The sequence below is a fragment of the Danio rerio genome, chromosome 4, assembly GCF_049306965.1.
Source record: "Danio rerio strain Tuebingen ecotype United States chromosome 4, GRCz12tu, whole genome shotgun sequence".
Taxonomy (NCBI): domain Eukaryota; kingdom Metazoa; phylum Chordata; class Actinopteri; order Cypriniformes; family Danionidae; genus Danio; species Danio rerio.
In genome coordinates, this window is record NC_133179.1 from 66,691,176 (window position 1) to 66,704,869 (window position 13,694).

The 13,694-nt window shown below is 34.0% G+C and overlaps 1 protein-coding gene and 1 long non-coding RNA gene across 2 annotated transcripts in view; both read left to right on the forward strand.

The window, feature by feature from the left end:
- The window catches only part of LOC141381810 (uncharacterized), a 201,291-nt gene extending 196,515 nt beyond the window's left edge, over positions 1 to 4,776 (forward strand). Inside the window, exon 2 of the mRNA XM_073948547.1 lies at positions 3,947 to 4,776. The gene's annotated coding sequence lies outside the window, so the exon portion shown is untranslated. The remainder of the gene's footprint in view (positions 1 to 3,946) is intronic.
- Positions 4,777 to 7,687: 2,911 nt separating this feature from the next.
- LOC141381954 (uncharacterized) lies at positions 7,688 to 13,010 on the forward strand. Its single transcript, XR_012402865.1, has 7 exons — positions 7,688 to 11,445; positions 11,545 to 11,662; positions 11,752 to 11,858; positions 12,026 to 12,091; positions 12,193 to 12,281; positions 12,646 to 12,749; positions 12,835 to 13,010. It is a non-coding gene; the product is annotated as an uncharacterized lncRNA (long non-coding RNA).
- The last annotated feature ends 684 nt before the right edge of the window (positions 13,011 to 13,694 follow it).

A 13,694-nucleotide genomic window follows, 5' to 3' on the forward strand; every position in this document is an offset into this window, starting at 1 on the left:
AAGGATGCCCACTATCACCTCTGTTGTTTTTATTTGCAATTGAACCCCTGGCTATGACTATTAGGAAAAATCCAGATATAAAGGGTATGAAGATAGGAAAGAGGGATCATCGTATATCTTTGTTTGCAGATGACATTATTTTGTTTTTAACCAATTTGAAAAAATCCATCCCAGTGCTTACCAATATTATTGAAAAATTTGGAAAATTCTCGGGCTATAAAATAAATAATAGTAAAAGTACTCTGTTATTATTAAATGAGCAAGAGAGGAAAGGCCCCTTAAGTCATAAACAATTTGCCAACGAAATTAATGGTTTCTCTTATTTAGGGATTAAAATTACGCCCAATATAGACAACATAGTCCCCTCTAATTATGATCCTCTAATAAAGGGAGTCTTGGAATCTTTGGACAAATGGAGTGCAATGGAGTGCAATGCCCATTTAGCAGGACGTATAAGTATAATTAAGTATAATTAAAATGTCAATCTTACCGAAATTTTTATACCTTTTTCAATCTATTCCCCTTCCATTACCTGATGCTTTCTTTTCTACTCTTAAAAAAGCCTTTACCAGATTCATATGGAATAATAAACGACCCCGTTTGCGTTTATCTCTTCTCTACCTGCCATAAGACAGAGGAGGGCTTCAAGTGCCAAATATAAAACTATACTATTGGGCGACACAGCTTCGAACTGCTATGTATTATTTTTCCACAGACCAACCATCCTGGGTTGATATTGAAAAAGGAGAATTGTTACTTCCTATACAGTTATATCTACACTGACGATGTGAAAAAACTTAAAAAGTCCACTCCCAATCCCTTTCTTAGAAACACTCTGTATGGCACAAGGCACATTTTTACTTAGATGAGGAAATATGCATCTCTCCATTTACACCAATATGGGGAAATAACTGTTTTATCCCTAGAAGAAATGACATGGGGTTTAAAAATTGGCAGATGAAAGGATTAAGTATGGTAAAAGACCTATACGAAGAAGGTACACTAATGACCTTTCAACAGTTCATTTCAAAATACAATCTTCCCCAGAAGCACTTCTTAAAATACCTTCAAATTAGAAGTTTTATATATTCAAAAATTAAAACCTACCTGGAGCCCCAATATTCTACATTAGTACAACTTATTTTAAATCACATAAATAATAGAGGAATGATATCCTTGCTTTATAAAACATTACTAGATAGATTTAAAGAAAACTCCCTATCATACCTTTCAGCATGGAAAAGAGACCTTCAAGTGGATATTACTGTTGAGGAATGGGAATATGCATGTCTTTCAGCTCAAACTCAAACCATTAATACCAGATGTAGAATACTACAATACAAATGGATGATGGGGACTTACATTACACCTGTAAAATTACACCGGATTAACCCTAATAACCCAGACTATTGCACAAAATGTAAAGATGAAATTGGTACTCTGCTTCACTGTATGTGGGATTGTGGAGAGCTGCAGTTGTTTTGGAAGGAGGTGCTTGGTGTGGTCTGTGAAATGGTTGGTGAATGTGTTCCTTTGGAACCAAAACTTTGTTTATTACATATATATCCTGAAAATTTGTCAGTGAATGCAAACAAAAAAAAAATTCTAGATTTCAGCTTTATACAAGCTAAACGTGTTATAGCTTTGGTATGGAAAAACACCCAAAGACCTGTTCTTGCACAATGGATAAAGGAAATGTCTAATAATCTTGCTCTTGAAAAATTAACACACGTGATCAGAGGTAAAGCAGAGACTTTTAAAAAAGTGTGGTCCCCTTTCAGTTGCTTTATAAATGGATAGGAAAAAAAGGATGTCTCTGGAAAGATGACTGTAATTTAAAATTCAATGTAATAGTTTTTTTATTTTTATTTTTATTATTTTGTTATTATTATTATTATTATTATTATATATATATATATATATATATATATATATATATATATATATATATACACATACTTTTTTAAATATGTTTTTTTTTTTTTTTAAGTATTGTATATTATTTTATGTTATAATTTATTTTAAATGTTATTTTAATTTAACAAATGTTGGGGTGGGAAAGTAGATTCTGAAATATCACAAGTTAACATTCTGTACTGTATGTTGGGTTTTGTATTATAATTAAAATCAGTAAAAACAAAGTTGAGAAAAAAAGAAACAGCTGAGAGATCCCTCTTCCCTTCCTCACAATGGTTTGGTCCACTGCCCGCGTCCCAGCTCACCCAAAGACTATAGAATATCTTAAAGGGACTTTGATCTCACCTACTCTATGTACACGGGTCAAGTGTGCGGCTGCCTAGTTAACCTCGAAAGCGATTCTCTTGGTTCTCAACGAGGGGTGTGGAGAGATAGGAAGGGGGCACAAATTGTATTAAGAGCCCCTTTTTCCTTCTGGAGAGAAAGTGCCCTTTTTTCTGTTACTTTTTAAAATAATAATATAAGCCTATGCATATGTGAGAGTGTGTTCGATATGAGGGCAGCTTTCCCTGTATATATTAGTGCTGTCAATCGATTAAAAAAAATTAACTAATTAATCGCACATTTTAAAAAAAATTCATCGTGATTAATCACATTTAAAATACTGAAACTTGTAATTTTGCCTATTTAAATGTAAAATTAATGTAAACGCAAGACAAAAAAATTATTTAAATTCAAAATATAATTGTTTAATAGAATTTTTGTTTAACTTGTAACACAGATTTCTTCATGCAAACAACATACCCACAATAAACCATCAAGATCCTGGCTTGACAGCCATATTTATTACAGAAATTAAAACACAGGCATGTTAATGACATTTAAATTTCAAAACAATCAATGCCAATAAAGAAAACATTGATTTCCATGTTGGATTCTAAGTGGACTGCAAAAAAATGCCAAAATACAGGAATTGCAGATATGAAAATGAAAAATTATAATAATAAACTATAGAATACAAACTGTTGCACTCATTGTAAAGTTTTATTGCTGTGAGTTGAGAACATTAGTTATAGAGTAGAAACAATTTTGCTTAATCCTCCTTTACATTCATCCAGTTGCTAAGACTAGGAGTATCCCGCAAGTGCACAGAGACTCCTAAATGCCCGCAAATGAATGATAATTTCTTGCAAACCAGTCGTTAAATACATTGCACACCCCTCTCGCCCCTACTCAGATACGTCGCTCACTCCACCCCTGACACCCCTCAACGGGCCTTCCATATTGGAGCGACTCCCCTCAGATTCAACACGCATGATTCATCAAATTTGCTTAAACTAAGCGCCCTAAAGTATTACTGTATTTCACAAGGATTCTGACACAACAACGCAAAGTATACGCTTTCGTTGCGTTTAATGAGGAAACGCGCTAAACTTGGAGGGCTCATGCTGAAAGGCAGAGTAATGCCCTGTATTTGACAGCTCGCGACTTCACCAGACGTACTGAGTACATTCACATAAGACACCAATACTCCGATTTTAATATGATTAAAATAATACTCTTAAAATTCTACCGTGTAGCCTTAAAAGGAACCTTACCTTAAAGGAACACCGAGTCATGAAATGCGGATGATTTTGTTTCTGTTCGCCATGCGGTATCAACTTACAACAGATGTCGAAAGTTAAAAATGAAACACCCGAAATTGCATGAAATTCTGGATAACCTGTGATGTACCTAATTGTTTTATACTGGAACTTGCCTTCAAAAAGTGCTTCCTTGGTCTTATCCACATTTATTGCATGCTGAACACATGTCTACCACAACAGGAAGTAAAAACACCTGCATGCGTTAATTGCGTTAATTCTTTTTAACGCATTAATTATTTAAAATTAATCGCATGCGTTAACGCGTTAATTTTGGTAGCGCTAATTTTAAGTATTTATTTTTATTTTTATCTTTTCTTTTAATGGTTTTTAATTGTGTTAGTTTTAATACAAGAGGTCATTTGAATGTTGGAAAATTTGACAAGGTAAAGGAACTGTGCAAAAAACAACTTAATTTGTTTACAAGAGACTAATTGGAATAATGGCGTGATGGAAGATTTTAAAAGGAGATGGAGGGGGCAAATATTTTATAACAATGGTGATGGAAGGATGGGAAGAGGGGTCGCTATTTTAGTCAAAGAAGATATAAAGAATGATGTGGAAGAAATATACAATGATAAAGAGGGAAAATGCCTTGCTATTAGAATGAGAGAAAATAATACAACATTATGTAACATTCATGCTCCAGTAGCAGAAAAAGAAAAGAAGGACTTTTTTAAACAGAATAAATGATCTAATGATTTTATGGGGAGAAACTATTTTAATTGGATATTTTAACACGGTTTTTAATAGAATTGATTTAGTGGATGGCATGGTTTTTAGGACACTGGGAGAAAAGAGTTGCAGAAACTAATGGCAGAGCACAAAGTAGTGGACATACGGAGAGTAAGGAATGAAGGAAAAAGAGAATATTCAAGAAGACAGTTAGTAGATGGTAACTTAAAGCAAAGTAGGATTGATTTTATTTTATGCAAGGAAAAACTGGGTGATTTTATAGAGTGTTTATTTTAAAGAACAGCGCTAAGCGACCACAAGTTTTTATTAATGAAGATTGATTTTAATGAAACCGAAAGAGGAAAAGGGATATGGATTTTAAATACAGAAATTTTAAAAGGAGAACCTTATAGAAAGGCAATAGTGGACTTGATAAATACTGAAATACAAAATGAGATGTATCATGAAGATAAAAGAATATGGTGGGATAACACAAAATATGAAATTAAAAAGTATACGATTAAAATGAGTAAATCAATACAAAAAGCAAAAGCACATAAAGAAGTAGAGGTTAGAAAGGAATTAAAGGACAGTTTAAATCAAGAAAAAGTAAATATAGAGTGAATACTGCACTGTAAAAAATTGCTGTTAAAAAACGGTCAGATTCTACGGTAAAATAATGTTTTTTCACTAAAACAGTAATATTCTGTTAAAAACAGTGCTTTCTGGGTAACATTTTTGTTTTCGAGAAAGTAACCAACTGCTGAAAACTGTGAGCTAACAGAGTTCAGATTCGATGTTTTGAAGTCTGTGTTTGAAATCACACTTTGTGTCCTTGTTTACTATTTCATACACTAGTTAACTAATATAGTTCACCTGACAGTTTTAATGAACACTAATGAGTGAATTCAGACACTGATGAACACCTGCTGTTAATAATTACAATTACTGAAGAAAATAAACAAGAAATACAAACAGTGACTTGAGTTACAACATTAAATAAAATAAAACAGCTTCAGTCTCAGCAGAGGATCATTAAACAACTCCACAAACAACAGCAGACACACTTATTACTGACTGATTTGACTTCCATACTATTCTCATTGAGATCCAACAGAAATTAAGGTGTTTTTTGTGTCACCGTAATGGAGTGAGGGGCTGATTTAGTTGGGCTCTTCACCCTTGAACTTATTTAAGAAGACTTTCCATCTGCTTGAATACAGAGTTTACAAAACGTTTGTACTATAGCAATAAAGTTGGGAAGTCAAAAAATAGAGAAATCTATTTGTCTAAAATTAGTTCTGATAAATGTTTTGGTATAAATCTGGAAGAAGGGCCACATTCAATAGATTTTATGCTTAGTTGCAGGTATTAATTTAAATAATGAGAAGTGGAAACAGAAAAGATACCTCTGCAATTACTTAACAGTTAAGAAATAACATACAAAAACAGTTCAGTTATGACAAATACACACTCAGACCTCATGAATCTGACCTTGTATCTCAACAATGTTAACATCTCAAATGTTTCATGCTGCAATGCATGCTGGGAGTGGCACTGTACAAATATCCCAGCATGCATTGTGGTATAAATAAATGTTGTATAATGGTCTAACAGTTTTCTTTATTTGTGTTTGATTCTGCTGTTGTTTATGTTTAGACTTTCAGTTGCCTGTTTGTGAGTTAAACTGTTAATTTTGTTAAATTTGTTTTCACCATTATTGAGGTTCATATGCTGATTATTGATCTCTCTTTGAGTGCGATTTACACCATAGAGCAGTGTTATTGTCCAAGATATTCTTAAAAACTTCCAGAAATCATTGCCATATATATACATATAATGTAAAACAATAGATTTAACTTTGAATAGGAGCAGTAAATTTTATTTTACGAAATGAGAACAGACTCTGCCATTTAATAGCAACATGAACATCACCAGATCTTATTTAGGTTTTTGGCTGGCTTGCCACAACAAAGGAGCTTTTTAAACAAAGTTCTTAACAATTGCAGCAGCCAAGATATATAAATGATAAAAATGACAGGGCTAAGAGCCCAACTAAAGCAAACTCTGTTCTCCATGATGGTGACGTAAAACTTTCACTTTTTCTCAAGAAGAACTTTAGTAGATGTTATACAAAAATACATGTATTAAGTAATAAGTGTAGCTGGTGATGATGTTTGTAGAGTTGTTTTAATCATCCGCTGATCATTTAAATGATTTAATCATTTGTTGTTCTTCAGGTTATTTCATTATAAAGCTGTGACTAAAGTTTTGTATGTTCTGTTCTTGTTTTTTTCCCTTCAGTATTTCTTCATTTGTTCATTGTTAATCCTCAATTATCATTTAATTAGTCAGTTAATTAATTCATTCACTTCAGCTTTGCTACATGTTTCTTGAACACTCAGTAGTGTGGACACTTCAATTAAAACTGAAGTATATGCTCTGGGGTTTAAAGGGTTAAAGGTGTGAGAGGTAAAATCACAGTGTAAAAATGTATTTTAACAGTAATATACTGTTAATTTACACAACAGAAATAGACTGTAAAAAAACAGTAGATTGCTGGCAACCACAGCTGCCAGTAGATTACTGTTAAATCAAGGAAAAAACTGTATTTTACTGTAAAACCTGAAGCTAATTTCTTCTGTCTGTCACCGTTGTGGAGGAGAGTAGAGCCAGTGTATGAGTTAAAGATGAACAATGAACTGCTGATGTTATTCTGCATGTTTCTCTATTTAAAGATAGTGGCTGATGCAGTCAGAATCTCTCTGGTGATTCCAGATTTACATGTATGTGTGCTGTTGTGAAAAATAAGACATTAGAGTTAAACCGAACTTTTCTAACTAACTAAAATAAGTCATAATTATAAGTATGCTTCTAAGCATATATAGCACATTACTTCATAAACTCATTCAGCAGTTGACCAAGTTGAGGCAGTTGCTTTCAGTGAGCAAAATGAGTTCACTTGAGTATTGTGTAAATCAATGTAGTCCATGTATTTTTACAGCAACATACTGTAAAATAACAGTACATTGCTGGCAACTGCAGCTGCCAGTATTTTACTGTTTTTTAACGGGACAATTTTTAACAGTGTACGTACACAAAAGTACACCGTTATTTCACTGTACTTACGTGGTACTTTGCGGGTTGTAAAAGTAAGCGTTACCAAAAAAAACATATGAAGAGTTTAGTTACAAAACGAGATATATCCATTTTTAAAAATGTTGGTTATTTGACATTATTATTTAAGACAGTGGTCACCAAACTTGTTCCTGGAGGGCCGGTGTCCTGCAGATTTTAGCTCCAACCCTAATCAAACACACCTGAACAAGCTAATCAAGATCTTGCTAAGTTTACTTGAAACATCCAGGCAGGTGTGTTGAGGCAAGTTGGAGCTAAACCCTGCAGGGACACTGGCCCTCCAGGAGCGAGATTGGTGACCCCTGATTTAAGACATCAACAGTCAAGTTTATTCACAATTCTTGTACATAAAACTATTACTTGAGCTCAGTGAACACAATATTTTCAAATCCTGGATATTTTTTATTTAGTTTTATGTCCATAAACAGTTCATAAATAAGTCAAAAACCATGCCAAAATGCAATATATTTATCTTAACATTGTCAAACATCTTAAATTAATAAAAAAATATATATATATACATCATAAATATATAAAAAAATCTATACAAAAATTTATAAGATAATAATAATAAGATTCTGAGTTACTTTTGGCCAGAATGTGCATAACATAACAACATTTTTATTTTTTCGCAAAACGCTATATATCCACCTTATGCTATATTCTAAAAAAAAAAAAGATTAAGTTATGTAAGTTAAGTTAAATAATCAACTTGTAGCTTGTTACAGAAAGAGTGGAGGGTGGCTCCATGTGTGTGATTGTAGCCTAAACTGCGGTCACACTAGAGTTTGTGTGCGAGAAATTCTGTTGTGCGGCGTAGCGAAAAGGGACAGGATTAAACTAGATGATTAGACATTTAAAAAGCGAGCGATAGCTTAATGTTTTAAATTTCTGTCTAGAGAGGTCATGTTTTGATCCTCGATCAGTCTCACTCAGTAAAATGATGCGATTTCGTAGGTCAAAGTTCACAAAGCTGACGCATTCGCATGCGTATGAATGGAAATCTAGTCACACTGGAAAGCCCAGTGTGACCGCAGCTTAAGGCTTCATATTACATCAAGAATACATAGAATAAATGCACATCAGGTGTACTTAGATGCTTATAATCCACTGATAACACTGAGAAGTAACTTCCCTGATGAGCACGGTATAGGATGATTTGCAAGTTACCACAGCACATCATGGATCCTAATTTCCTAGCTGAGCTTAGGGCCTACCTTCTTTTGGGTGAACACCCCCAAAAATGCTGATAAACACCAGCGATATTGCATAATTAGGAGAGTATCAAACTTCACTATGGCTAAAAATTGGCATAACTTAAAGATAAATATAACAACTGTCTGCAGTGAGTGCTGCAAGTAAAATGATTGCACAATATTTAGCTGAGATACAACTCTTACAATATAAAAGAGATTTCAAATATGACGTGTAATTACAAATAAAACATCTCAATGAAAATAATCTTTTCCTTATCTTTTTCTCCTAAAAAAAAGAATCTATAATTTGGATCTGTACAATGAATTTTTCCAACCTCTACAATATTTAGGTGTTGTGGCCCAGGGTCACATATATTTGAGAAACCATTTTATTCCTGTATTGGAGTAAGAGCTGGGTTTAGACATGTTTTTAAATATATATTTTCTGCACATGACGTTTTGTATTACATCAGAAAAAGGGCTCTGATAAAGAGACGAAATGTAAAGTTGTGTGTAGCATAGAGGAGGCTGACCAACTTTTCAAAGAATATCATGCAAGCAACATTGGTGCACATTGTGGGCAACTTAAGGCAAGAGATGCGATTTCTTAAAGATTTTATTGGCCTGGCATGTCAGAAGACATTGTGAAATGGGTAAGCTAATGCACTTTATGAATACTTCAGTTCACTGAATTTATGAAATCAAAAAATTGCATTACTTTTAACTTAATTCATATTATCATTGTTTGAGGTTTCACAGTGCACTGTTTGCCAAAAAAGCCGGAGATATCTAAAACACGAACCAGATTATATTCCAATCAAGGTACTACATCCATGTTTCTAACATTGTTTAATTGTCAGTGTTTTTGTGCTTTCTTTGTCTCCCTCTTGTGTCTGTTTATTTGTGTGCAGTTACACCTGTTACCAATTCCCTTGTTTCTCCATCCTCATTGCTCTTACCTGCTCTCCCTGATTATTTGTCTATTCAATCTCCCTTTCTCCCTCGTTCTGTGCTTGATAATTGGTTGATGTCAGTAAGCTTTCTAAGCTACTTGTCCTACCTCTATCCAAGTTTGTTGAGTCTTGTGAACTTCGTCTTGTCGTGCTCTGTCTCTACCCGTTTGTTGTTTGTTCCACTGTGCTTTGGCTCACCTCTACTCTGCCCACAGTCTGTGCTTGAGTAAAGCCAATCCATCCAATCTCCTGCCTGAGGTCTGTTCTATTATATTCAACGGTTTTGATGAGGAACCTTTGTGTTTGACCTGCCAGCATCGCCCAGGAGAAGGCCCTGTACTTTGACTGCCTGTGTTTTATCTGTTACAAATGAGTGACTCTCTCATAAACCCTAGAAAAGGAGTTTTTTTTTTTTGGTTGAAATAAACTTTGTTGAATTTCTCCCTTGCTCCTTCAGAACACTGATATAAATTAAACTTTTGACAACAATACAAATGTAAGATTTGTATTAAAGCGATATTTCACCCATAACTGAACATTCTGCCATCTTTTACACACCCTTCACATGCTTAAAACACATTTGCATTCCTTTATTCTGTTAAAGGAAGATATTTAGAAAAAACAAGGGACCGAAAACAAATGATGAGGTAATTGTCATATTTGGGTGAACTATCCATGTAACATTTTGCATGTATCTAACAAAATGTCTTATTACAGTCCAAATGTTAAAAGTCAATGCTAACCTTCTGTTTCTGTCTGGTTTGACAGACCAATGGTCCATTTGAGCTTGTTGGAGTGGATTTGGTAGGGAAGCTGGTGAAAACGGAGCAGCAAAATCAGTATATTTTAGTCATCATAGACTATTGCACAAAATGGGCACAGGCATATCCGCTCAAAACCAAATGTGCAGCAGAAGTAGCACAATCCATTAAAATTTATATATCAGTTTGAAGTCCCCAAACGGATCTTAACAAATCAAAGAAGGGAGTTTGTCAACAATGTAAGCATCTGTATCCTTTTTTACAAAAAATGCTTCACGTTTTCATTCTATGTATTTACCTTTTATGTTTTAGTGTTATTAGAGTACTTGCAAAGCTAGTGGAGGACAAACCCAGCAACTGGAACCAATATTTAGATACAGCCATGTTTGGTCTGCGGACCAAAAAACAGCTTACCTGTTACTTGTTTGGGAGAGAAGCAAGATGCCCTTCTTAAGTCCCAGAAAGCTATCAGGTGAAAAAATATTTATTTGTTTATAATTTTATAAAAAGTGCCAGGTATATATTTTCAAAACTGTATATAGTAAATGCAAATGAAGATAATATATTTCTCATTAACATGTTGCCAAAGGTTGATTCTTCATTCTAAGTAGAGTGCTGTGAGGAAGAGGTGGCTGTTGACATCAGATGCCATGAGAACATTTTGCATCTAGTGGAGAAAAACACAGAAAAAAACCACAAAAGAACTAGACGGCGACTTTCAAAAAGGCAAAGCCAATGCCTTGAGGTGGGGGACATAGTATGGAGGAGAAATGTTAGCAGTGAACAACGAAAGGGAGGAAAACTTGACCCTGAATATTTTGATCCCTTTATGGTGACCAAAATAGATAACAAATGTGCGGTCCATTTCAACTCTATAGGACAGTCCACGCAAAGGGTCAACATTGATCATTTGAAACTCCACCATGAGGAGAGGCCAAGAATACCTAAAAAATCAGGAAACATCAGTTTCCTCTCATCCACCTCAGCCCTCATTTTCAATTCAACCTCAAATCACTTCAGTCTGTCCACCTCAGGATGTCTGTTCTCCAGATGAGGACATTTGGCCTTCTCCTCCTCCATCTCCACCTCCTCCCCCTCCACCACCTTCACCTCTTTCTCCTCCAGCAGGACAATCCTCTGTCCAATCTGGTCACAAAAAAATGTAAATAACTTGGAAAATGTAACTTGGACCTTTTTTAGCTTAAAATGGCAAATACATCAAATAATCGATTTCCTTCATTACTATTCCTTTATCACACAGCGATTCAAGATGCATGGGGAGAAAAAAATCAACATGTTCTGCTTTCCCGCATTGATAATTATAAAACTCTTACTATGACATAGTTGGGACAGGTCCCAATAAAGAAGTTGAGAGTAAGGTAAAGAGAGATTTGTCTGCATGGCATGTAAGTACACGTTTCAGTAATGCTTTCCTGTTAATTAACATTTCTATATGTCTAACGTTTAGGTGATCAATGCATACATGGCCCTTGTTGTGAAAAAACACAATTTTGCACAAGAAAAAAAGCACTTCATTTTAATAGGATAGAGGAGGGAAAGGGCTTAAGATTCAAGGTAAGCATATAAGAACTGTTTTTGCTCATCTACTGAAGTTACCTCAAGCCAAACTCAAAGTTTATGTTGTGAATTTTATTTTATGTACTTACACTTGTGTCAGGCTTTGTGTGATCATTATTTTATGTCTAGTTTTGAAAGCTAATAAATTATGTTTGCCTTTTTAGTGTGATCCAACAAAATATGCTTTCATGTTGGGATCTGGCCATGAGCCTGGGCACTGGATATTGGGAGTAAGATCAAATATTTTGATCTATTTACTAAGCTTTGAAGAGAAATACTGTACCATATTTTTAGCAGCAGTGAAGGTAAACCCAAGTTTACAATTCTACAGGTAATCTTTCTTTCTGAGAAAAGAAGCCTTGTATTGGATCACCTCGGAAAGGATTCTGGCAAAATCAAACAGTGTTTTGAGTCAATTAGGTAACCAATGAATTCATAAATGTAGAAACAGTCTCAATAAAAAAAGAGATTTTTTGAGGGGATATGTATATGTGTCTATATATATATATATATATATATATATATATATATATATATATATATATATATATATATATATATATATATATATATATATAAATATAAATCACACCACAGAAAATGTATGATATTAAAACTATTGCAAAACTAGAAAATGTTAATTCTATATTACATTTTTGAGATTACTAATTGTCAAACTGTCAAATAAGAATTTCCATGGTAACTACCCCGCCCCCTCCCCATTGACTAAGACTTAAATAACCCTCAATATAGTTGTATTTAATTGTAGCTTTTGGTTCAATAGATGACCTTAGTGAGCTGTGACACTATTGTGGGGAAAATAATATAGAAGTGGAAGACCAAGGAAAGAAAGGGGAAAAGCACTGAAAACCACCACCTTGTTCTTGGGTAAGGACCTTTCGAAATAAGATGGTCAATATCAGTCCTCTGCCTAACCCTGGGAGAAATAACATGTATTATTTCTTCATTACAGATTCAGTGTGACACGTGTGACCCTGACCCCACAAAGCCATACAACAGTGCAGCATGTTAATCCCATACCCTGTCTTTGTTAATAGTTCAAGTTTTGTTAACTTAAATGTTATCTTGAATTGAACCTTTTTTTTAAATATACACAAATAAATAAATAAAAACATTTTATTCCAAATTAAAGTATGGACTTTGTTTTAATTTGTGTGCCTACATTCTGTTTAACCAGTATTTCACACACTTTCACAACGTTTCACAATATTTTCTTTTAAATTAAAAAAACAATTAAGAAATTGTATAAACATATTTCAGGAAACATTTAAGATGATCAACCTTAATCTACGTAACTGCTTACCGGGAAAAAAGGCAAAAACATACTGATTTATTTATTTATTTTAAATCATAAAATTAAGGTAGAAACTCATATTATAGTAAAATGGTTCTTGGATGGGCTGGTAAATAGATATGAATTTAACATCTTTATATCAAAGGCAAGAAAAATATATTGAACGGAGAATGATGCGCGCTGATATAGTGTTCACGGGAGCCTAGTGCGTTCACGTGATGGTATGTACGCTGTTTGCGTATCCAATCCCGAATAAGGGAGCGTTTTCAAGCCAACTGTGAGAACAGCACCTACTAGGGTCACAGAAAACGATAGTCACAGAATTTGGTGTAACACCGGCACCCACAAGAACACTGTCTTTACATTTACTTTTTCTCCTTTTAATTTATACAACTCTTGTAATTTCAATAACTATATCTTGACTACAGTCTGAGTGTTTTGTTTCAATACTTAAAAGAGCAGAATTACAATCTAAGCTAACTAAACTTTCCTTTCATTATCACATCTTACACCCATTA